Below are 25,732 nucleotides of genomic sequence, written 5' to 3'. Positions count from 1 at the left end.
GTCAAATGCTCCCGGCATACAGTCTGGCAAACCGGGGAAGAAACGATGAGTGCGAGATGAAGCGGAAGTGAAGCCCCCACGTCACTTCCGTTTCAGTCTCACATTACACATATTTATCATTATAAAAATACAAATCATATAAGCATGTTTAGCTTGCTGCTTAGCAGAAATGACTTTTTAAAATATATTTTATTGAACGGTAATGCCCGTTTCCGATACTCGCCGTTAGGGAGCTGCTGTTCCAGACTCTATATAGCATTCAGAGATTGGGGGCACTAGGGACATCTGGACAACATACTTTTGTTATGTCTGGGCATCTGGACGAGTGGGCACCTGTACCTTTTCCTATGCAAACTTCTAATAAAGTCTTCAATCAATCAATCAAACCTGGACATCTGGGCAATAGGGACATGGGCATTTGGATGAGTGGGCACATAGACAAGTGGGCACTTAGGGGTGGAGACATCTGGGCACCTGGGGAATATAGAACCTTTTTGTGGGGAGGGTGGGTGGGGAACATAGAACCTGGGGAATATAGAACCTTTTTGTGGGGAGGGTAAGTGGGGAACATAGAACCTTTTTGTGGGGAGGGTGGGTGGGGAACATAGAACCTGGGGAACATAGGGTGGACCCCATCTGGGGAATAACCATTAACCAAGAATATCTCTGTCGTAGCCACAACAACCCATCAATGACAAAGTCAGGGACAGCGGTTTAAAACTAATAGGGTGAAGTTAGTTTAAAGCCACTGGGGCAACACAAATTAAGTAGCAGCATAGACTGTACAAACAAAAAAGGGTAAAAAGAACAGCGGTTCACCGTCTAACAGGCACAATCTCTAGACCCATGTGTCTCATACACAGGGACGGCTCTAGTTTGTGGCTTGTTGACCCATCTAGAATATTGAAGACAAACATGACCCATCTTTGCTTCTCTGAGCTTGTGTGCAAACACACGTCACTGACAGCTCTGCCTTCTAGTCCCGAGCTCCAAAATGAATGTCATGATGCCACTAGAGCAAACACAAGGCAACACACCGCCAGCAGCGTGAAGCAGGCAACCTGGACAAACACAGTCTCACTCTGCCTGTACAGACACCTAATATGCCATTTTGAAAAGGGTGGTGCCATTGCACACACCAGGTACCAGTCCCACTGATTACTGTGGGACTGCCATTGCACAAAGCAGTCCAAAGTAGCTGTGGTTTGGAGGGCATCTGTGACATCCTTGAAGAATGCATCATTTTCTCTAAAATGGTCTCCCAGTGCTGATACGTTTACATTTCACCTGTCAGTTACATTCCTCAAGTGAAACAACGTGCCAATCACTGATTTGGAGGAAACATTATAGAACTCTTTGAAAATGACTTCATTGAAGTTCCTGCTGCAATGAAAGTATGCAACAGAATTAACAATGGCAATGTTTCTCTCATACGCTGTCTTGCTGTTATCAAGATCTTTTAGAGCACGATCAGAGTTCTGCTTTGTCTCCTGTGACAATGACCTTCACAACTGGCTTCAATTTGGTGTTGTCATTGTCAACAGGCACATATGAGACATACCTGTCATTAGCCCCGTTTACATGCACGCATCTAATCGTATTAAAAACATGATTTTAGATAAACCCGATCTAATTCTGCATGTATACACCTAAATAAACCCGATCAAAACCAACACGATTTAAATTCTGATCGGATGCAGAGGGGTGGTCTAGACTTTTTTACGACCCGATCAAAAGGAAAATCCTTCCATGTATACACCTAACCCGATTAGAATGTGACATGTTCTTTCAGCGCAGGCTTCCTGGCCATTTATTGTGCCACTTTTTGTGATGTTTCACCACATTAGTCTATTAGTTTATAAACGCATTTTTTAATCAATAGCCTGCCTACCTGAGTGTGCGTGTTTGCGTGAGCTCACGCGAGTCCCAAGACTCCTGTCTCGATTGAGAACCGTAGGCTAGAGATCTTCACAGGTCCAAAAAATGGTCCCGAAAACGAAATGGATCGTCAAATTTTGACCGAAATAATAATCAAATTACAAAACCAAACCTGAGTGGCCCCGTAACGGTCTCGTCCGATTCCGTCCCGTTCCGACGTTCATTCTTTTTTTACAGACCGAAACCCGTGACATGTCCCGAAATCCTTTTATTTCCGAGGTTCCGAGAGACCCGGCCATTTAATCATTATTAAAACCCTCTTTTATGTAACTCACTGCAGCCGTGCAGCATTAACTGATTGACAGGCAGAAGAAGGCTGCCAAGGAATCTATAATATTAAGATCGAAACAAAAGCCAGGGATAAAGCCTAAAGGAATACTTTTAGGCTATTTTCTTACTACAGAGGTAAGTCATTTTCTGTTTGTTTGACATGGTTTAACTTGTGCGTTGTCGCGGGTGCTTTTTCATCAAAAGAATAGCCGATCTACAAGCTCACAACGCGTTGCGCATCATGCATGCATTACGCACGCACCAAGATCTTTTTCCTCCGCTGTTAAACTGATCCTAGACCAGCATTATCATCTCACTGTTACAAAGCCATTCATCTCGCTGCCTCACGGCTAACAGACCTGATCCCAGGTCAGCCTAAACACAGCACACACGTTAAACAGAAATCCAGTAGTTCGTTCCTGAGAGAAAGAGAATGATATTCTAGCGCGACTGGACGCTACGTCCTCGTTCATCTATCCTCCTGTCGAGTCTTATGCGTCTTTGACCACGACCACTAACTAATTGTCTTCTTGCGATCACAAATAGCATAAGAAACCACCAGCAAAATATCCTATATTCTTAATCAGATAAATAATATTTAAAGGGGACTGGGGTAAGGGGATATATAAGAGAGTCAATTTTAAAAGTATTTAATACAGACTTTTTGTTATTATCGTGAATGCACTTGTCCATGAAGCCTATTATGTTCTATGGGCCGTCGGGAGCAAATATGGATTGTGACGTGATGATGATTATAATAATGATAATATTGGCCTAATACATACAGAACAAGGCACATCCCCAATAATCTAAAGCCCCATGGCCTCCCCTAACAAGAAACGTTGTGAAATACAATGTTGTCAACCAATCATCAAGGACGATGATACACGAAAGAAGAATCTAATTAAAAGAGCATTGCAGCTTATTTTTCACTTTGGTGGGGCTGTGCATTTGCATTAGGCTCCATTATTATTACTATTATTATTAATGGATACAGGGAAATGCGATCTATTTAATCATTTGCGTCACAACACGATTTAAAAGTGGGCACATGTAAACACCAGATCGGATTGATCTCACCCCATGTAAACACTTGATCTAATACCTTCAATCGGGTTTATTTAGATCAGATTGGAATGAGGCTGTCATGTATACACAACACAGTCTCATACCGGGGACGTCACAGAGCTACTATTAGTCAGAAGCCGGTGCAGGCAGTGGTTGCCTTCTCTGGCCGCCAGCGACAGCAATAACTGCCTTCCAGGGTCCACTCATAGACATTCATTGAGATCTAAGACGGCAGACCGCGCCGTCTCTGCCCGCCCACGCATGCGCACTCAGCGAATTTATCAGCAACTTCTTGGTGCTGACGTCAGCTTTGGAGGGTAGAAATCCAAAACGTGCGCTAAACAGCTTGTTTAAAATGCACCAAACCACACGCCAGCACACACAAAAACCTGTAAATATTTGTGAGCATTTCCATCCTAGTTTTGTATTTAATAGTTTTGTATTCTCTGAGAACGAGACCTTTATTTAACGTTTCCAACCCGTGACGTCACGTCACATTACTTCCGCATGATTGACAGAGACGGACCAGTACGGCAGGGGCGTCAATTGGGTATGGCAGGGGTATGCAGCTGCCATACCCTGGGTCCAAGCAGGGGGGACAATAAAAGTTACCTTTAAATATAAATCCATGAATGTCTCTTTGTCTATCTGTATTAGGATGTTGTTAAATTACAGTAAAATAACTACTACATTTTACAAAAACTTTAACAAGGCACATTTAGGCTACTAACATGCCAAGTTTAGCTGCACTTGAAAAACCGTTCCAGGCTGCCATATCCAGCCCAAGAAACCGTAGAAACAGGGAAAAAATCAGTCATGTTGCCATACCTTAGCTTTTTCTGAACTGACGCTACTGCAGTACGGGTCTGAGACGGACATTTGGTAGGCCAATCAGAGGCAGGTAAGGGCGGGTCTTTCCCGAAAGTTTTCGTTGTGATTGGCTAATAGTCACTTGGCAGCAAGTTTTTCACACTACAGAAGGCTAAGCGTTAGGTTGTGGTCATTGTTGATGTTGTTCACTTCACAGACGCGAGGAATTACCATGAATTACCTACTTCTCATAACTCTATGTGAATGACTGAGGTATGTAGCCTTTCTATCTATGAGTGTCTGCATGTATTAAAGTAAACACGTTTAGTTGTGAAATCTTCACCACAATAGAACAAGGTCAATGGCGTTATTGTTAACATGTTATGATTGCTACAATTTCATACTGGCACAAGGTCAACTAAAAGGAGTTCCTAGTAAGCGTTTTGGCTTATTTGCACAGGAACCACTTTATGTATCTCATATAACATTGAAAGACAGGCAGATAGAAGTGGTGCAGTGGTGATTCAATGTTTGGGGGGTCGCGAATGTCGCTATACAGGTCTATTGATATGCAAATAGTTAGTTTCTTTGTTAAACAGTTGTCGAGGTGTGAACTGGGGGGGGGGGTGCGAGACCTTCTAGTAGAACACAGTACTTTGCATAGGGCATTATTAAAGGGGCTATCATAATTATCTACCCTGTGCTGTTTGCTACAGGGCTTCTGAATATCAATTCAATTCAAAGGAGCTTTATTGGCATGAGAAAACATACGTTTTTTACACTGCCAAAGCAAGTCAAATAAAAACAGTTGAAAATGGGGAACATCAGACAGTTCTTATATTGTTTAGTTATAGAACTGTAATGGTCCATTGGTGGCCACTGGAACATTTGCTCATGATAATATTTCATTGATGTATTCTCATCAATTAAGAAAATGGATAGAAACCTGAAAGCTACATCACTTTGCATTCTATTATGCCAAGTACTGTGTTCTGTCTGTCTTTCAATGTTATGTGAGCTACATAAAGTGGTTCCTGTGTAATTAAACCAAAAAGCTTACTAAGGTCTCCTTTTAGTTGGCCTTGTACCAATGATTTGTAGTGTCATGAAACTATTTTCCCCTTGTACCCATATATTAGTCTAGTAATTCTAGGAAAAAAATCCACTCAGGTTGGAAAAAAATGTGTTATTTAGTTTCTCAACTGATTCTGACAGGAAATTAGGTCTACTAGCCAGGATAAAAAATCTACCATAATCTGCCCACTGCAAATACCCACAGTGGCCAAATCAAGTTGGGCTCCCATCGACTTTCTATACAGGAGGAAAATACCCAGAAAAAAATCTGCTTTAAGTAGGATGTGAGGGGTCTAACTAGGGGTTTGTCATGATGCTGAATCCATTGCAAGCATTTGTTTTGCACAAAAAACATTCCTTGGGCTAAAAATGGCCCCAGAAAATGATGGTTTAGTGATTGCAATGGATTCAGCATCATGACAAACCCCTAGTTAGACCCCTCACATCCTACTTAAAGCAGATTTTTTTTCAGGGTATTTTCCTCCTGTATAGAAAGTCGATGGGAGCCCAACTTGATTTGGCCACTGTGGGTATTTCCAGTGAGCAGATTATGGTAGATTTTCTATCCTGGCTAGTAGACCTAATTTCCTGTCAGAATCAGTTGAAAAACTAAATAACACAATTTTTTCCAACCTCAGCTTTATTTTTACTGGACTATATGGAGATCCATGTACTGTATATGGAGATATGCTGTGAGAGCCCAGACATGCTTACTCAGTTATTCGTCCTTTGATGTCTATGACATTTGACCATGCATGTATGGTCTTATGACCATACATGGAGATCCCTGTCTGTAGAACCAGCCACACAGATATGGGCTGTGTGGGACAGCTGTCTTGGCCATATATGGATTCTGTTAATGTGGTATGTGGCCTCCATATATGGCATTCCCATATGAAGTCCTGTTAGATATGAGCTTAATATTGATGACATCAGGGAACTCCATATATGGGCATAAAGGGATTCTGTTAGTGTGACATCACAGTGAAGCCAGAGCATGATGTCAGAGTGGCAGAGCCTGCATAAACAAGATTGATTGATTGATTGATTGATTGATTGATTGATTGATTGATTGATTGATTGATTGACTAATAATCAGTCGATTATCTGAGTAAGCGAGAGGGGTTGTAAGGTTGGATCACGCTTTGAAGGTATGGGGTGCCATAACTTTGGTTGCTTGGTAGGCCAGCATCAGTGTTTTGTACTCTGTGCGGGCAGACCTGAACATTTTGGCTGGTTGAAGATCAATCATGCTGCGACATTCTAGATATTTTCAGAGGCTTAAGTGCACATGCCGGAAGGCCAGTGAGGAGAGCGTAAATGTTGATGAGTGTTTTCTTTTCTCCTTTTTTTCCCCCATCCAGTTGGTTGCAGTGAGACACCTGTTCCTCCCAACGATGTTCCTGACACTACCTTCGTAGGTCTTCTTCACTCCAGATTTTATGCCCATACATGGAGATACCTGTCTGTAGAACCAGCCACACAGATATGGGCTGTCTTGGCCATCTGTCTTGGCCGTATGTGGCCGATGTGGCCTAGTCCTGTTAGATATGGGCTTAATATTGATGACACTCCATAGATGGGCATAAAGGGGATTCTGTTAGTGTGACATCACAGTGAAGCGAGAGCCTGATGTCAGAGTGGCAAACCCATTCTGTCTGTGACAGAGACACTAATACATACATACTGACAAGCTGTGACCGTTCACATACTAATCTGCGACCTACGTTCGCCATGTCCACAGCTAGGCATTTATCCTGTGCTTGTGCTTGTCCTGTACTTACAACATTACCCAACATTGTCATTGTAAGACATTATGATGTCACATGAAGTTTGACCAATCATGGAAAACCACTCTTTGCCCCTCTCTGATGAAGCTTTGGGAATAAAAGCCCCCCTGATTGGCTACTGGCATAAACACAGACAGAGATTTGGATAATTTATAGATTTTATAGAATTGTGCAGATATTACAAAGCATCATGGCTTAATGATCTTTCATTTCATCTTTTAAGGTGTCAAGAAAGGTTCCCAGGTCTTCTCTTGTAAGGAAAGGACAAATCAGGTAAAAGAAATATAGGACCCTCTCTGTCTGTGTCTGTCTGTCTCTCTGTCTCTCGCTCTCGCTCTCTCTGTGTGTGTGTGTGTGTGTGTGTGTGTGTGTGTGTGTGTGTGTGTGTGTGTGTGTGTGTGTGTGTGTGTGTGCGCGCGTGTATGCGTGCGTGCGCGTGCGTGTGTGTATGTTAGAGCTGGGATACCCGACCGAAAACCCGCGGGGCCCGACAAGCCCGACGACAAAGTCCCATGCTGAGGTAAACACGTTTTTGTAGTTTGATTGGAAATGGCGTGCCGCTGAATGGAGCTCCTAGCTTGTGTTCCCACTCCTGTCCCTTGCATTGGATGTTTATTTTTCTGCGCTGTTGTGTGCAGTCGCAGTGCACTGTGCCAGCCTTGTCCGTTCAACACACATCACATCACTCAAGTAAATCCTGGCTTTTATACTTCATCGCGGTGTGTTCCGTGACAAAACTGTCTGATCTACAAGCTCACAACGCCTCGCATCCGCAACGCGTTGTGAGCTTGTAGATCTGCTATTTTCCAGGCGCAGAAACCTGCAGCAGTCACTGTGTCAGACGTCCTGTTTAGCGCACGTTATTATTTGTATTATTTAATTATCAAAGTAGCCTACTATTTAAACACTTTCAAAAGCCACATTGTCGATTAATATTCATATTAAGGGTAAAATGCAGGCACGCTGAATGTGCTGCACATTAGAACAAGTTTGCTAGTGAGTGTAAATCAGTGGCTTCCTCAAAGAAAAAGAAATGAGGCGAAAAAGCGCTGGAAACATAAGGTTCGGGCCTCGGCACGGGTCGGACGCATTTTAATGATTAATGCTCAGACGTCGATTCGGGTCGATCGGGCCGATCCCAGCTCTGTGTGTGTGTGTGTGTGTGTATACAGTATATATTACACATACACATATACTGTGTATAATGTGCGTTTTTGTAATACTTGTGTACTTACAGGAACGCTTGCCCTGCAACATCATTGACATGGACGTGTGGGATGAAGTGACTTCGACTCACCTGGACAACTGACTGCTGCTTGAGGTTCTCGTGCTTTGTGTCCGGGTGGATTTCAGGCCCCTGGGATCAGTAATGCTATGGAGAGCACTTCTACACTGGACGGCAATGCGAGATTGGACTGAGAGTGGATATGCCCACGGAATGGTTGTTGGGGGGGGTTACAACTTATGATGGAAAGACATGATTGGCAGCTGCCATGTTAGCCCCATATAGAACCTCACCCGTCGCTGCATACTGTTGTGCTCCGAGATGAGGTCCTATAAAGGTACCCCAGCACTGGCCCGGACTGCCACCACGTTGAGTTGGAAAACACTCGTAACAAAATTGTATCCAAAAAGTAAAGGTAGTTCCCAGCTCCCAGACTGTGGTTTTCCATCCCACGGTACATAAAACATGCACCACGCTTATTTAGTGTCATTAAATTCAGAAAAGCCCCTGGCGTGGTCTCGCTTGGCCAGACTGTTGCCTAACGCGATTTGCAAATGCTCCCTGGCTACGCGAGACTACAGTACAGTAGTTCCGGTTGAATGGGAAAACATTACAAAACTAACGATTTAATCGGTTGTTTTATGCCGTGGTTCATGTTTTATGTACCCTGGGATAGGAAACCACAGTCTGGGAGCTCTGAACTACCTTTACTTTTTGGATAAAATTTAGTTTTGAGTGTTTTCCAACTCGATGTGGAGGCGGTCCGGGCCATCGCTGCGGCACCTTTATAGGACCTCATCTCGGAGCACAACAGTATGCAGCGACGGGTGAGGTTCTATATGGGGATACTGCCATGTATGCTCCTAATGGCCATGGACTGCTGGGTGAAATGACATGCTTGGACTATCATGACTACCATATCTGTATACCTTCATTCATATTTATTTGTGCAAGAGAGCACACAAGTACTGCGATGTGTGTCCTCTGGGGGGGTCACCAGCCCATTCGCCTAAAACGTATTTGCCTCAACACATTTGGTCCTTTTGCCTGGCACTTTCGCAGCGGAGGAGAGTCTTTTCACCGCCGTTGAAGAGCCATTTCGCCTAAATGTTCAAGGGTCCATTTTTTTATCCATTTTGCCTGGCTTAAAATGTTAAGGTTAAGTTGTGTGTCTTTTATGACACGCTATGCAGCGCACTGGCCGGGCTGCCACGCTGTGGGCAGACAGACAGACAGACAGACAGGTACAGACAGACAGACAGGTGCAGACAGTCAGAATTTGGCACAGAGCAGAGGAGAGCGCACTGACCAAAACCAGACACGGAAAGTTTATGCTTGCGGGAGGATCTGCACGCCTCTCACCAGAACAATTTTGCTGCATATCCTTTTTACAAACCTTCTTCACCATAAAGCATACTAGCAGTAGGCCTATGATAGTCTTCCAAATCAAATGCTATGATGTATATCGGGACGTCATGACTCATGACCTATTTGCGCAGTGCACATATCAATTAATTAATTATTTGGATGCACCTGATTCCATAGCTCTAATCAATTCTGCTGTCAGACTGTACATGTTTGCATATTATCCCTTTGTCATTTAAATATTATAGTGACTGTCACAGGTGTTCCTGTCAAACGGTGACCATTACTCAAGGCTATGTGCTCTATATAGTAATCACATCAATACAGATTAGAGCTATTGGAATCAGGTGCGTCCAAATAATTAATTGATACGTAGCCTACCTATGGGAATTATATGCTTTTCATACGGAAGAATGTGAAGCATTTGCATGGCTCTTATCTCAGTTATGCCCTATGCAGGTGCAGTGCATATTTACGGTAACTGGGGACCCCCCACCCTGACAAGCACTAAAAGTTGAGGCATTACATTTTGTATAACACGGTTCTATTGTGAAAATAGCAGATCTACATGCTCACAACACCTTGCAATGTGAGCATGTAGATCGAGATGACATGCACTTGTTAAATGTATTCTTGCAGCTGTGTGCGTAAATGCGTGAATCGTCTAGAAAGGGTGGGTGAAAACTCTCTCATCCACGGCGAAAGTGCCAGGCGAAAGGACCAAATGCGTTTAGGCGAATACGTTTTAGGCGAATGTGCCTGACACCCTCTTGGGTATGCATGACGGTGTCCTCTCTTGTTTGAATCAGGGACCAGCATCTCTGGCAAAGGTCATCATTAACAGGCAATGAGAGAACAGTGTTCCTGGTGATGTCATTGGCATCGCCAGTGGTGATGCCAGTCATGACGTCTCTACTTCAATCCCAAAGAGGATTTAAACTAGCAGTTGTACCAGGTAGTTTCAGCATTTAGAACAGCAGTTGTACTCGACATTAGTGATGATGTATATGTTTTGTTTTTTTGTTTTGTTTTTTCACTAAGGAAATTTTCAGATTGGGATAGAGCAGTGTTTTTCAACCAGTGGTCCGTGAGGGAGTTCCAGGTGGTCCCAGCTAAATGATGGAGAGTTGGTAACCAAATGGACCCTTATAGAGCTTCTTTAACTCTTGAGAGTGTGAAATGAAACCAAATGGACCCTTATGGACATCAATTACAAGAAGTCTACCTTTACCTGTTATCACCTATGTCAGTGGTTCTCAACCTTTTCAGGCCGTGACCCCCAAAACAATCTAATTTTAACTGCCAGTTAATCACATTTTAACCGCATGACGAGCACTAAGAGTTGAGGCATTACATTTTGTATAGCGCAGTTTCTATTGTTAAAATAGACGATCTACATGCTCACATTGCCTCGCGTTGCGAGGCGTTGTGAGCATGTAGATCTGCTTTTGGAGGCAAAATCCCATCTAATGCTAATCAACATGCGTGTGTGTGTGTGTGTGTGTGTGTGTGTGTGTGTGTGTGTGTGTGTGTGTGTGTGTGTGTGTGTGTGTGTGTGTGTGTGTGTGTGTGTGTGTGTGTGTGTGTGTGTGTGTGTGTGTGTGTGTGCGTGCGTGCGTGCGCATCCTCCACACGCGCACCGCACATGCAGATCTCGTGTGTGTGTGCGTGTACTGTACATCCCCCTCCACCCCCCTGTGTCTTGCGATAACTTGTTATGATTTGACACTTTAATAAAATTGAATTGAATTGAATGCAAATGGTTTCCTTTCATGTCTGTTTCTATAGCTGTTTTTGATCTACTCAATGCACTATTTCTCATATAGCCTAGTTTCTATATAGTTAACTACTGTATAGGGGCAAAGATCCATTTTCAGACACCATCTGTCTTCTTTCTATATGCATTGCATTGTACATGTGACAGTGTGGCCGTACATTATCTGTTCACTTCAAATTGGAAATTGTGTGTATTTAACAGTTGACTCACTTTAGACTTTTATGTTGTTGAAATTATCAGTTGAGAATTGTCACTTCTGAACACAAAGCATAGTCCATGATTTGTGTAATGGGGAACGATTACATGGGCAAATATAGAACAGTCTGGTACTTTATTTATTATAATGCCTTTAAAACCCAAGAAAATGTGCCATTTCTGAATCTGCATAATTATTACCACACCAAAGATATAAGCTCATATGCATCATAGGCAGTCTTACACAACCATGTCCAACATCCAAGTTCATATCCAATCTCATATCACCACATTACACATACTTTCCATATACTGTATATCCGAGCCATGCAGTTGTCCGAGTATGCAAGTGCACGAACAGGCCTAAAGCATAAACACCACTAGCCCATTGCTGGTGGGCACAGGGTAACCAGACTGTTATTGTACGATTAATTGTTTCTAGGGTAACTTCTGATGTTGTGTGGGTCTATTGGGGTTTCAATTATTATGTCATCATGATGAAACCAAAATGAACTAATGGGTCATGGGGATTTCCGTCAATCCTGTCATGACGTGTCTGTCCGCTGTCTGACCGTCCGTCTGCATGCTGACCACTGATACTAAACAGTGTCACCAATTTGGAGATGACATCACAGCCTGGCCTGGACACAGAACACATATGGGTATACAACGGGTATTGCACAACTGGACATAGATTGTAACTATTCTGCCCAACAGGCAGCGGTCTGGGTTCTCCAACATTACTTCTGAGACTCCTACATTCAGTCCCTCATCACACCCCCGGGCACAGGACTAGTAACATATAAAACCAGCATCTTCACTTCTACAAACACTGGTTAAATGTATTACAAGTAGGAACCAACCTTCAATTTCCCAGAATTGCATCTTTGTAGTTATTACAGTATAATAAACATTGTCAGCAGAACTTATGTGAAATGGGGCCAACGTGGGGTAACATGTCATTAGGTCGACTCCCTTTGGTCCGACCACCTAAACCTCACCTTAACCCTAACCTCAATAAAACTAGCAGATGTGACTTATACTTTGTTACAGTGCAGCAGTAACAGCCTATCTGACTTTTTATCCTTTTTGAGCAGTGCTACCGCCCCTAAGTCTGGCTTTCTGTGTATGTTTAGCCCCTTTTCCACAGACCCCACTCCACACCACACCGCCCACTTGTGCCAGGTTTTCCACTACAAGGACCTGGGTAGAGTGGTGTGAAAGTGGTACTAAACATGGTACTAAAAAGTATCCAGTCTAGAGTAGGTCTGAGCTAGGCCAAACAGGGCCAAACACTTCATAATGACTGATCACTCACTGACTTTTCATTTAGACCACCAGGATATAGTTGTAACACATGATAATAGATTCTATTGTGTTATAACCACTATTATAATCTATTACAGTGTATTATAATTATCATAGTAATACATTAATACTTTATTGTGTATTATAATCACAGTTATAACACATTATAGTGTATTATAATTTAGGATAGTTGTAATACAAATGTATATTGTATAATAATCACAGTTAAAAGGGTCAATTTGTTTCTTACCGATAGGGGTACTTTTGTGTAATGGAAAATGTAGATATTTTTATGTGGTGCGGTGTGGTGTGGTGTGGTGTAGTGTGGTGTGGTGTGGAGCTAAAGCTGCAGTCGAAAATGGGCTTTAGTGTCGGTATGAGCACATTACTCGATGTATGGCGATAGCTGACATCACAGACAGATATGCAGGTGTCGTGTTTGATACCACCGCCCACTTCGTACCGGGAACTGCCCATAAGTCTGAAAGGTCATTAAGGGCCTCACAGATGAGAGGCCGATGTTGGGTCAGATCAGATCTCGTGCCCGGGGTTTATCGGTGTTCATTTCAAACGACAGCGATCCTCTGTCTTGCGACCGGCCCGGTATATCCCGCTGTGCCAAGTGAAATATCTCAGACCATTACAAATGAGACCGACGTCTCGCGATTCTAGCCACCCACGATCTCGGGGGGGGTGGTGCCATGAGAGACGTGACTAGATGAAGATTCCGCCCCCTCAAGAGGGATAAAATCAAGAGTGTTTTTCTCTCTCTCTCTTCACGTCAGTTTAATTGCCATTTGTTTAATGTTTTGACAATGAGGGTGTTCCAGGTGATCCCCAGCTTAATGATGGAGACCAAATGGTAACCAAAAGGACTATTATTTATACTAAAGGGAATCTTTCTCCAAAATAATCAATTAGGCCTACCGCATGCCAGCAAAGTCAACGAGCCAACGACCCAATTAGCGCAGAAGTCCTGCAGCTGCGGTGTTCTGACTCGCTATGCTCCAAAATCCATTTTATTACCTAATTAAATATTAAAACAGCGAAATTAAACAAATATATTCGCTATAGTCTATAACAAAGAGTCTCTCTCTCTCTCTCTCTCTCTCTGTCTGTGCCATATTTGTAGCTAATAATGCAGTATTGATACTTTTACTTAAGTAAAGAATGGGAGTATACTTTTTCCATCACTGCGCAAATTAGACTACAGAGGCGCACATGGGTATGGTATAACGTACCTTGATTAGGCCTACAGGAGAAAATAATAAAATGTACTTCTTAAAATGAATTCATCATGCTTGTGCTTGTTGCTAAAAAGTAGGTATTGGCAACATGACTAGTGTATCGCATGCATGCCATGTTACCATACCTTAGCATTTGCAGAACTGACGCTGCTGGCAGCCGGAGGAGGAGGAGGACATTATGAGCGAGTGTGCAGGCCTATTCGTGGACTCTTTTTATTCTGACTTTGGTTGGTGTTATTACTGTTATGTTGATATGATTGATCTGAACCAAGCTGGACCCAGTGGATTATGTAGTCTACAAGGAAGCACGTTGGCTGTCTCACCCTGTCTGTCTGTCACAGCAATGGATTAATTGGTAGAAGTTGGTGTTACATTCTTCTTTCGTTTATCATCGTCCTTTGCACACAAGTGATAACTGCGCCATCATGACAAAACATTATAAAAACAAAGGTAGGTTGGTAGTCTTCTAGGTAGGCTACTGTGCGCACACTGGCCGCTGCTCACTTTATAGATATTATAATTATATATTCAGTTATGTTTTTGGCAAGCGAGACGCGAGATGTGATGCGCATCCAGCAAGACACGGCTGAGAGTGTCGCATGATCTCCAATATCATTGATTGACCAGTGTCCACTCCTAAAAAGCATCAACCAGCATTTTAACGGCAACCAGCCAGACATTAAACAGACATGAGCTTAATCAGCTAATAGCAATTATGAATGTCCAAACCTCGCCGTTGTGGGCGTGCAGTCGCAGAAAAAAAAAAGTTTAACCTCTCGCTTTTTTTTTTTACTGTCCCACCAACATCCAAGCATATAGAATAGGGACAGGCCTAGGTTCCTCAATATCATTTAGCTGGGGACCCCCTGGAACTCCCCAAGGACTGGCGGTCCTCTTTGAGGACCAATGAACAAACTGACAGAACGAGAGGCGCAATGCCTGCAGCCCGCGCGTAAAAGTAAAAAAAAAAAAGGAATGCAATGGAATGTCTCTGACTTTGAGTATTACATTATATGAATAAGATATTATATATAGGGTGTCTGTCTGTCAAGTTGCACAAGGTCAATTTAGAGCCCTTATAATACACGGATAGAACAGCACTGCCCTAGCCAAATCTGCGCAGCAAAAAAAAAGACACTGCCTTGTTGCCAAATGACTGCGCAGAAGAAAAAAGAAGAAAGAACGCTATAGGCTATAACGTTTTTGAACAAGTGATTACAACAAGGGAGAGAGTAGGCTAAAGTAAAAAGTAAGTAGGCTAATAATAATAATAAAAGTGTAGGCTGTGACAGAATAGCCTACACTCTGCGCAGCCTAAAAAGGGAGGAGCTGGCTTCATATAATCTGAAGCAATCCCGTGAGCTCATTCAGACGACAATAATTGTAAAGGATTCCTACCCGATGACCCGAAAATATCAAGCTTTTTTGATATTATCGTGAGTGCTCCCGACGAGTCCCGAGGTCATAAAAAAGCTAATTAACATAATCCGATCGTGTCGGGGTACTGTTCAAGCCCAAGACCGATTCCGGGGCCGACCAAACGATTTTCCCGGGGGGTCCTCCCGAAATCTGGTCGGGGATCCTCGGCCCCGGGATCGGCTCAATGTGAACGGGCCCTTAGTCCTACATTTGTTAGGGTTAGTGTTAGGTTAGGTTAGGTTTAGGGTTATGTTTAGGGTTAGGGTTAGGGTTAGGTTTAGGGCTAGGGTTAGGGTTATGTTTAGGGTTAGGGTTAGGGTTAGAATTCACACCGTTGCGATTTTATCATTTATATACCAATTAAGCTTCATTCATTACACACTGTCATTTAACAAAGTATGACAAATCAGGATTAATGGAGTAAATATGCAAACAGCCTACGCTCTATAGTAGCCTGCCATGTCTACCTGTCCTTGACCAAGGAATGTTCCTTTTGTGGGTGTTAGCATCGCATGCAGAATATCCAGGTTCATATTCATTACTTTCATCTGTAGAGTTACAAAACCCTATCATTAATTATCATGAACTGTGCAAATATAGTGAGTAGGATTAGGCAGGTGATCTTTTGCAATGTGTGTAAATCATTCTGCAGAGTTTTGCCAAGGAACATTGTGAAAGAGTACATTGTGGAGCCGACTGTGCAAGCATATTTCATATTTCCAGCATATGTTGTGGTGTTCCACTATATAGCATACTGTGATTCTTATTGCTTGACTAGTGGTTGTAAAGCAACTCAAGTTGTGTAATAGGAAACGGTTGCCTGAACAGAGCAAGTATTGCCCCATTGTCATTTAATGAATATTTTCATGTTCAGTCTCCTATAGGTTACACAAACACAATATTTTAATAAGCTGCCCTGTACTCTTTTTTTTAAACAATATTTTTATTTGTACATTTTTTGTTACATGTATATTATAGACAATGTACAACAACACGTACACATTTACACACATATCTCCTCTGTATGAATATTACAGGAAATGTACATGCAGAGCCCAGTGTCTTATCCAAACTGCAAGAGATAACCTAGGAACTTTTGGAGCTGCCTTAGAAATCCCACCCTAAAAGGTCTTATCTTCCTGGTTTACCATGCCACCACAACCCTCCACCCCGGCCTTCCTATTTCATTCTGTTTATTAGCAGAAATGCAAGTATGCAAGGCTATGGCTGAGTCGCAATACTGTGGCTCCAACACCAGGCACATGAAAATCCAGCAATGTAGTATGCATTAAGTGTTGCATGTTTCTGATTACAGACCATAATATAATGCATAAGGACTCGTTGAGTGAAAAGTAAAGAAAACATGTTTTTATGCAAGAACACCATGTCATGCTTCTGTTTACGCCTTCTGTCTACATGCTTTTCTAGTGTAATTGTTATAAACCGATTATAAAGATTACCCAATAAGCCAATGCAGAATCATATTTTAATGTTTTCAACACTTATTAAACACAAATTATAGAAATGCATTTTCTATTGTAACTTAATGGTCATTGTAACAGAAATATAACTTCAGATCAGAAGCAACTGTCATATACCAGAATTACAATTTTAAACCAGTTATAGTTTAATACATTTTTAGTCAGACGCATGCATAAATTCAATGTCCAGAGGTTTGTATTTGAGTTGGATATACCAATCCATTTATTACATATATCCATAACATACAGTACAACTCACTCTTCAATCATTGCTGTATTGTCAGCAATACCATCTACAAGTAAAAGGCAAGTGAAATTCATTGTGCGCTAAAAACTCTAACAGCAGCTACTGTATGTACAGTGTTAATAATACCACATTCAAATCTGTGTTAAAATAAATAAATAAATAAGCTGCTTAAATATTCTATATCAGTGGTTCTCAAAGTGGTTATCAGGGACTCTCTAGTCCAGGGGTTTTCAAAGTGGGTGACGGGGCACCCTGGGGTGTTGCAACGGCAGTCGCGGGGTGCCGCAAGCTACAGTAATTTGATAATATTTGGAATTTATTTGGACACTTGAAAAAAAATTGTATCATTTTAAACACAAGTGGCTATTATCTCAACGTTTTCCTCGCAAGTCGCAACATAATCACAAAAATATCATTACTGTCAGGCAGAAACCTCTGTTGCACAAAACTAGTGAAAACAGCCGATCTACAAGCACACAACGCCTCGCATTGTGTGCTTGTAGATCTTAAGTGCTTGTGTGATTGTAGATCTGCTGTTTTCACTAGTTTAGGACATTTTATAGATGATAAATACAAAAGGAACAGTTTTGGACATACAAGGTTTCCACCTTATAATGTAGGGGTGCCTTGGATTAAAAAATATATTTATAGGGTGCCCGGAGACAAAAAGGTTTGGGAACTCCTGCTCTAGCCTAGGTTCTCTAGCCTATGGGGGTCTAAATTGACCGTGACGAGTCTGTAACTTTGACAGCGTACAAATGGAACCAAATGGACCCGTGGGGAATTTCAAAATTTGAGAATCACTGGTCTATATTAAGATCTTAACTACCTGAACAGTGCAAAGCTCAAGTTCAAACTGGAACATTTTGCAAAATGCAAATTTGTGCAAAATGCCAAACATAAGCCAAAGACAAATTCCCACACAGTCTGGGCCTGGCCATATCCACAACTTTCCAACGTCCCATCGTGCATTGCGCAGAAGGCGAGCGGCATTTCCGGCGTCGCAGCCGAGTGTGATCAAGCTCACAACGGTTGCATCTGCGACGTGACGTGAGCTTGTATGTCTGCTGTTAAACGGAAGTGTCCCGCAGATAATGCTACAGTAAAGTCTTGCGGAAACAGGTGGATAGGGTTCAATGTTTGTTCATTTGTCTGATGGCAGCCAAGAAGAACTCCAGAGTCTGTTAGAGCGGCTGTTACTGCTTGCCTCTCAGCGACTGTGATCCGTTCAGCCATTGCCATGGCCTCTTGTATATTCCCTGGAGGGAGGGAAGCTCACCTCCACTGCAGTCACCTTCTGTAGTGCCTTCTGCTGAAGAGCAGTAGATCTTGTGCCGCCTCGCCGTACGGGTGGCAGGACTGGGGTCTATTTAGATATGGTGGAGAAGACCAGAGCTTGCGTGGAGATTCAGAGCACAGTGGCAGATGCATCCCAGCTAGCACAGGCGAGACGTCGGATTAGTGAGATCTTTGACGATACTTCGGCTGCCACTTCTGGTTGGTGACACTTGAATGCAGAACAAAAGATAAAGGCTGTATTAGTAACATGTCGATCAACATGAGCATGTATCAACTATTTTCACACTTTCTGCCTAAACATTAGAAATGTGCAGATATACCCTCTATACCAGGGTCTTCAATGTTTTCAGGCCAAGGACCCCTTAGTTAAGAGAGAGATGAAGCAGGGACCCCCACTACCTTATCATAGATTCCATATAGCTTCATTGTTTGACAGCACAATCGTCAGTGTATTTTTGTCAATTTGTGTTTTCAGATATTTAACCACTTGAACCGTCAATACTTAATAAACTTGACCTTTCACTCTGTACTTAGTCTGCTCCTTTTCCCCTCTACACCAAAGATCTTTGCCGAAAATAGCCGATCTACAAGCTCACAACGCCTCGCAGCATGAGGCGTTGTGAGCTTGTAGATCAGCTATTTGTGGCTAAAGTTCTTAGAATAAGGACGCTAGGATACAAGTTGATATAAAAAAAGAAGAAAGATTTGGAGGACCCCCTGTAGTAACTCTGAGGACCTCCTGTTGAAGACCCCTGCTCTATACACCTAACGTTTATGTTGGTTTGTTTACTGGGGACTCCACAAAATAATTTGGGGATCCCCCTGGGGGTTCCGACCCCCAGGTTGAGAACCACTGACTTACAGTACCAGCAACAAAGCAGCATGCTAATATGCAATGTGGAAAATCACAATTTAGGTGCCCACTCGTCTAGGTGCCCACGTTCCTAGTGCCCTGCTTGAAGGCAGCAGGGATTAGAGTTCTCAAATTCTGCCCGAACCCGACCATACCCGAACCCGACCGACATTTAGGGTAGGGTTAGGGTAGGGCCTAAAATGTATGCTAATTAGTAGGGCCAGGTAGGGCCTCGGGCTCAATGAAAAAATAAAATATATTTTTTATTTTATTTTATTACTATTACTCTGTTATAGACCTGACCATACCCAACCCGACGTTTTCGGGCCGGGTAGGGCCTAAAATGTATGCTAACTAGTAGGGTAGGGCCTTGGGCCAGCCCAGTTAGGGCCGGGCCTTAATTTTCAGGCCCGTTGAGAACTCTAGCAGGGACCCCCTTATCTGATGCTTCATCTCTCTCCCTCAGCTAAGGGACCCCAAGCAGGGACAGCGTGGCTGAGAGAGATGAAGCAGGGACTGCTAAGGGGTCCCTGTTTCATCTCTCTCTCTCAGCTAAGGGGTCCCTGCTTCATGTCGCTCCGCTAAGGGATCCCTGCTTCATCTCTCTCTCAGCTAAGGGGTCCCTGCTTCGTGTCGCTCCGCTAAGGGGTCCCGGCTTCATCTCTCTCTCAGCTAAGGGGTCCCTGCTTCATGTCGCTCCGCTAAGGGGTCCCTGCTTCATCTCTCTCTCAGCTAAGGGGTCAGCACAGGGTGTTTGACAGCAAAATCAGTGTATTGTCATGTAAATTTGTGTTTTCAGATATTTAACCACTTGAACTGTCAATACTTAATAAACTTCACCTTTGACTCTGTACTTGGTCTGCTCTTTTCCCCCTCTACACCAAGGCTCTTTGCCAAAAACAGCCGATTTAGGCGTTGTGAGCTTGTAGATCTGCTATTTTGGGCTAGAATTCTCAGAATATGGAGGCTAGGGTTCAAGTGGTTAATATAAAAAAGGAGTAAAAAAAGTTTCTATCACTCAAAGATTTGGAGGACCCCCAGTAGTAACTCTGGGGACCCCCTCCAGGGTTACTACTGGGGGAATTGGGGGGAATTATTGGGGGAATTACAACAATTCATGTCTCTCAGCTAAGGGGTCCCTGGCTGGGGGAGGTGTTGTTGTATTTAGCTTAGCTTTAAATTAGCTTAATATGTTGTTGCAGGATAGATACAGATTACAGGCCTAACATGCTAACAATAAACCCCCATTGAGTCATTCTATATGATGGCTTTATTGTTGTATCTTACCTGAATGGCATTCATAAATCCATGACAGTGCTACGCTTCTTGCTCACTTCAACAACAATCCATTCAGGAAACAGCAGGTCGTCTTCTTCTTCTTCTTCTTGACTTCCGGCAGTGTGGACGCCGCCAGGTGTATTACTGCCCTCCACTGGTCTACTGGTTATCTACCTATATCTTCCCATATAGTCCACAGCAGGTCGTCAGTCTGAGTGTATCAAAAAAGCAACTGAGTTAAGGCAGCCGAAGTTTGTGATTGGCTGTCTCCACCTTAGCCAATGTTGCTATGGCAACAGTCTCAGAGATCTGCCGCATGCCCGTCTGAAAGAGGTGGGCGGGGTCGGCCCACTGTCTTATAGCGTCTGCAATGGACGAGCTGAGCATGCCTTATGGCGTCTGGAATGAACGCGGAAGGCTACTTGACAGCGTCAAGGGTCTGACGCAGGGAGGGTGAGAATCTGTCGTCATCAGACATTCAAAGTCACTGTCATCATCATCATCATCATCCATAAAGGTGATATTCTCTGCTCCACACAGATAGAGCTCTCGTGACTGCATCTGGAGTGAAGAAGACCTCCGAGGGTGGTGTCAGGAACATCGTTGGGAGGAACAGGTGTCTCACTGCAACCACCTGCAACCAAAAAAAAGAAGAAAAGAAAACACACATCAACATTTACTCTCTCCTTACTGGCCTTCCGGCATGTGCACTTAAGCCTCTGCAAATTATCTAGAATGTCGCAGCATGATTGATCTTCAACCAGCCAAAATGTTCAGGTCTACCCCTCCCTCCACTTGCTCGCAGCTGCTGCCCACACTGAGTACAAAACACTGATGCGGGCCTACCAAGCAACCAAAGTTATGGCACCCCATACCTTCAAAGCGTGATCCAACCTTACAACCCCTCCCACTTACTCAGATAATCAGTCAATCAATCAATCAATCAATCAATCAATCAACTTTATTGTCACAACACAATTACAGGTAACAGTGAGGTGAAACTCTTGTTTATGCAGGCTTCCATTTAAAGCTCAAAGCAATAAGAAAGCTAAGATGAGCTAACACAGGGAAGCTGACAGAACCTTTGCTAAAACACCCTGGACAACGATCCCCTTGTCCCAGTCTTTTCTCCATCTCCCAAACTGTAGAATGGACTCCCAATTGCAATTAGAACTGCAGCCTTAATCACTAGCTTCTGCCGTAATCTAAACATTTATAATAATAACTATAGCTACATAACTATCAGGGGTTGACACTAAGGTCTAAGAGGCACTTGCCCGTCGGGCAAGTACAGGTCATGTTCTACTTGCCCAAAGGTCATGTACACTTGCCCAAAAAGTAAATCATCCATTATAAAATGATAGGTAAGATTTTAATTACTACTCAATTTAACTCAATAACAATTTGTAATCATACCTCAATACCTCCAAATCCAAATACCTAGGTAGTTATGATTGCTATGGTTTCATACTTTGTCATTTTATATCTTTTTTTATGGCCACGTTCAGGTGTTTAGACAGATATCTTGTGTTGTTTATCGGTCGTGTCCCCTCTCAAATGAGAAATTGCCCAGTCGGGCAACCTGAATGCAAACTTCACCTGCCCCAAAGTTTCATTTACCTGCCGGGGGCAGGTGGGCAAGCCTTAGTGTCAATGCCTGACTATACTATCCTATTCACTGTAAGGCTAGTGTCTGCCTGGTTATTATTACCCTGAGAGGACTATTAGCCTACAGACTTTTAGTATTAGTATGTGAACGGTCACAGCTTGTTCGTATGTATGTATCTCTGTCACGCCTGACTGACACTGTGGTTCTATGGGTTTGTCGCTCTCTGACATCATGCTCTGATGTCACTGTCAGGGGAACCACTCTTAACATTATGGGTTTGCCGCTCTGACATCACGCTCTGGCTTCACTGTGATGTCACACTAACAGAATCCCTTTATACCCATATATGGAGTTCCCTGATGTCATCAATATTAAGCCCATATCTAACAGGACTTCATATGGGAATGCCCATATATGGAGGCCACATACCACACTAACAGAATCCATATATGGCCAAGACAGCTGTCCAAGACAGCCCATATCTGTGTGGCTGGTTCTACAGACAGGGATCTCCATGTATGGTCATAAGACCATACATGCATGGTCAGATGTCATAAGGACGAATAACTGAGTAAGCATGTTTGGGCTCTCACAGCATATCTCCATATACAGTACATGGATCTCCATATATGGGTACAAGGGGAAAATAGTTTCATGACACTACAAATCATTGGTACAAGGTCAACTAAAAGGAGACCTTAGTAAGCTTTTTGGTTTAATTACACAGAAACCACTTTATGTAGCTCACATAACATTGAAAGACAGACAGAACACAGTACTTGGCAAAATAGAATGCAAAGTGATGTAGCTTTCAGGTTTCTATCCATTTTCTTAATTGATGAGAATACATCAATGAAATATTGTCATGAGCAAATGTTCCAGTGGCCACCAATGGACCATTACAGTTCTATAACTAAACCATATAAGCACTGTCTGATGTTCCCCATTTTCAACTGTTTTTATTTGACTTGCTTTGGCAGTGTAAACGTATGTTTTCTCATGCCAATAAAGCTCCTTTGAATTGAATTGATATTCAGAATCTCTTTGTTTAAAAAGCCCTGGAGGAAAACAGCACAGGGTAGATAATTATGATAGCCCCTTTAATAATGCCCTATGCAAAGTACTGTGTTCTACTAAAGGTCTCGCACCCTCCCCCCCCCCCCCCCCCCAGTTCACACCTCGACAACTGTTTAACAAAGAAACTAACTATTTGCATATCAATAGACCTGTATAGCGACATTCGCGACCCCCCAAACATTGAATCACCACTGCACCACTTCTATCTGCCTGTCTTTCAATGTTATATGAGATACATAAAGTGGTTCCTGTGCAAATAAGCCAAAACGCTTACTAGGAACTCCTTTTAGTTGACCTTGTGCCAGTATGAAATTGTAGCAATCATAACATGTTAACAATAACGCCATTGACCTTGTTCTATTGTGGTGAAGATTTCACAACTAAACGTGTTTACTTTAATACATGCAGACACTCATAGATAGAAAGGCTACATACCTCAGTCATTCACATAGAGTTATGAGAAGTAGGTAATTCATGGTAATTCCTCGCGTCTGTGAAGTGAACAACATCAACAATGACCACAACCTAACGCTTAGCCTTCTGTAGTGTGAAAAACTTGCTGCCAAGTGACTATTAGCCAATCACAACGAAAACTTTCGGGAAAGACCCGCCCTTACCTGCCTCTGATTGGCCTACCAAACGTCCGTCTCAGACCCCGTCTAAGAGGAAGTGTGCTTCTATAGTTAACAACACAGCCTTCAGAATCAAAATGATTGTTTACGTCCTAAATGTAACAAAAAAACATGACATCGTTTCGAGAAAAAATAAATACTGTTATTTGTTCCAAAGCCACTGCAACATATAGCTGCTTTTTGTTTAAAAAGCATTTACAAACGTAAAGGTTGCTATAACAACATTTTCGGTCAGAGCGGATACGGAAACGTTATGTTATGTGGACGTGGTGTGAATCCGGATGCAGTAGGCGGGATCTAATCAGTGCGAGGAACCAGGAAATTAGAAATACTATTTATTGCTGGACATTTTCATAAATTAGGCATTTGCGTGCCAGCATAATTGATTTATGGACAGGCGCATCTATTATATAGATCTATTATATTTTAAACAAACGTTTACCAGATATTTACTGCTGTCAATCATGTCGAGCATGCGGAAGTAATCACGTCGGAGACGGAGCGGTCTGCCGTCTTTAGAATGAATGAATGTCTATGAGTGGACCCTGGAAGGCAGTTATTGCTGTCGCTGGCGGCCAGAGAAGGCACGCACTGCCTGCACCGGCTTCTGACTAATAGTAGCTCCGTGACGTCCCCGGTATGATAATGTGTTGGTATACAGGGCTATTGATATGGCGCATAGCTTGGATCATGTCAATGGATTTATTTTTGTATCCACATCCAGTAAACCCAGCGGTATTATCTGAATTTTAGGGCCATTTCATGTGAATATTAATGTGGTAGGTGTCACTGGACATTTTCTCTGAAGTTCTATAATGACGTGAAGTGCAGGCAATTACGATCTTCCTTGAACGGTACATTGACGAGAGATGATGATCTGACATCTTGTGACAGATGTGTAGGGATGGGTATTATTAAGATTTTAGCAATTCCGGTTCCAGTTCTGATTGGGTGAAGAAAGTTATGTTCTTTAACGTAGAGGGGACAAGACCCAGTGGCCGGCCTAAGAAGACCTGGCAGACGACCGTGGTGGCTGACATGAGGGCACTCATGGACCATGAGGTGGAAGAAAGCCATAGTCCAACCCAGTGGTGCCTGGAAAGCGGACTTAAAACAGATGATGATGATGATGATGATAATGAGTTCTGCTTATTGATCCGATTCCTTATCGATTCTCTTATCGATTCTCTTATCGATTCTCTTTGGGCAAGGGGGTGGGAGAAAGAGTACTAATGGGTTCATTTAACATACATTCTCTTTTATATATTCTCTGATGCACAGCATACACAGTGGTCATGTATTGTGCTATATAGTACAGTGCTTGCAGCCATGCTGGGGGCTGGTCAGAAATAGTGGCCAATAGTCTTTTCTACCTCCTCCCCTCCTTATGCTCCTCCTGTCATTTTCTTCTTTTTGTAGTTTTTATTTTAATTTATCACCCAAAAAGTTTATTTTTTACAGTGCACTGCATGAACGGACAAGTCTCCCCGTTCTGCGTCTGGGTTAGAGGTGCCCTAAAAGGTTTGTTTTGCAAGCCACCGCCTCCCACGTTCTTACAACAAAACTGGCTGCATGTCCAATGTGCTCAGTGTTGCTAAATGCTCCCCTATACATACATGTGCAAGAAAGAAAAGCGTGTAAATCCGTTGATCAAACTGTAGAAGACAGTGATTCTGCTTTAGCTGTGTACAGCAGCAGCTCCGCAAGCTTCGCAGCCGTGTTATAGAGTACACTGTAAACATAATTGATGTTGTGCCTTCACATTCTGAG

At 42.8% G+C, this 25,732-nt stretch overlaps 2 long non-coding RNA genes across 2 annotated transcripts; one reads left to right on the top strand and one right to left on the bottom strand.

Moving 5' to 3' along the window:
* The first annotated feature begins 4,258 nt into the window (after window positions 1-4,258).
* LOC308298719 lies at window positions 4,259-10,948 on the top strand. Its single transcript, XR_013962731.1, has 4 exons — window positions 4,259-4,359; window positions 6,525-6,577; window positions 7,174-7,223; window positions 8,188-10,948. It is a non-coding gene; the product is annotated as an uncharacterized lncRNA (long non-coding RNA).
* Window positions 10,949-17,185: 6,237 nt separating this feature from the next.
* LOC308298720 lies at window positions 17,186-23,837 on the bottom strand. Its single transcript, XR_013962732.1, has 3 exons — window positions 23,766-23,837; window positions 20,654-21,278; window positions 17,186-18,721 (listed from the first exon to the last, which is right to left on the bottom strand). It is a non-coding gene; the product is annotated as an uncharacterized lncRNA (long non-coding RNA).
* Between the last annotated feature and the right edge of the window lie 1,895 nt (window positions 23,838-25,732).

Source organism: Nannobrachium achirus (assembly GCF_963921795.1).
Source record: "Nannobrachium achirus genome assembly, chromosome: 14".
NCBI classification, from domain to species: Eukaryota; Metazoa; Chordata; class Actinopteri; order Myctophiformes; family Myctophidae; genus Nannobrachium; species Nannobrachium achirus.
The sequence above is the reverse complement of the archived record's forward strand: the minus strand, read 5'-3'. Positions and strand labels throughout refer to the sequence as shown.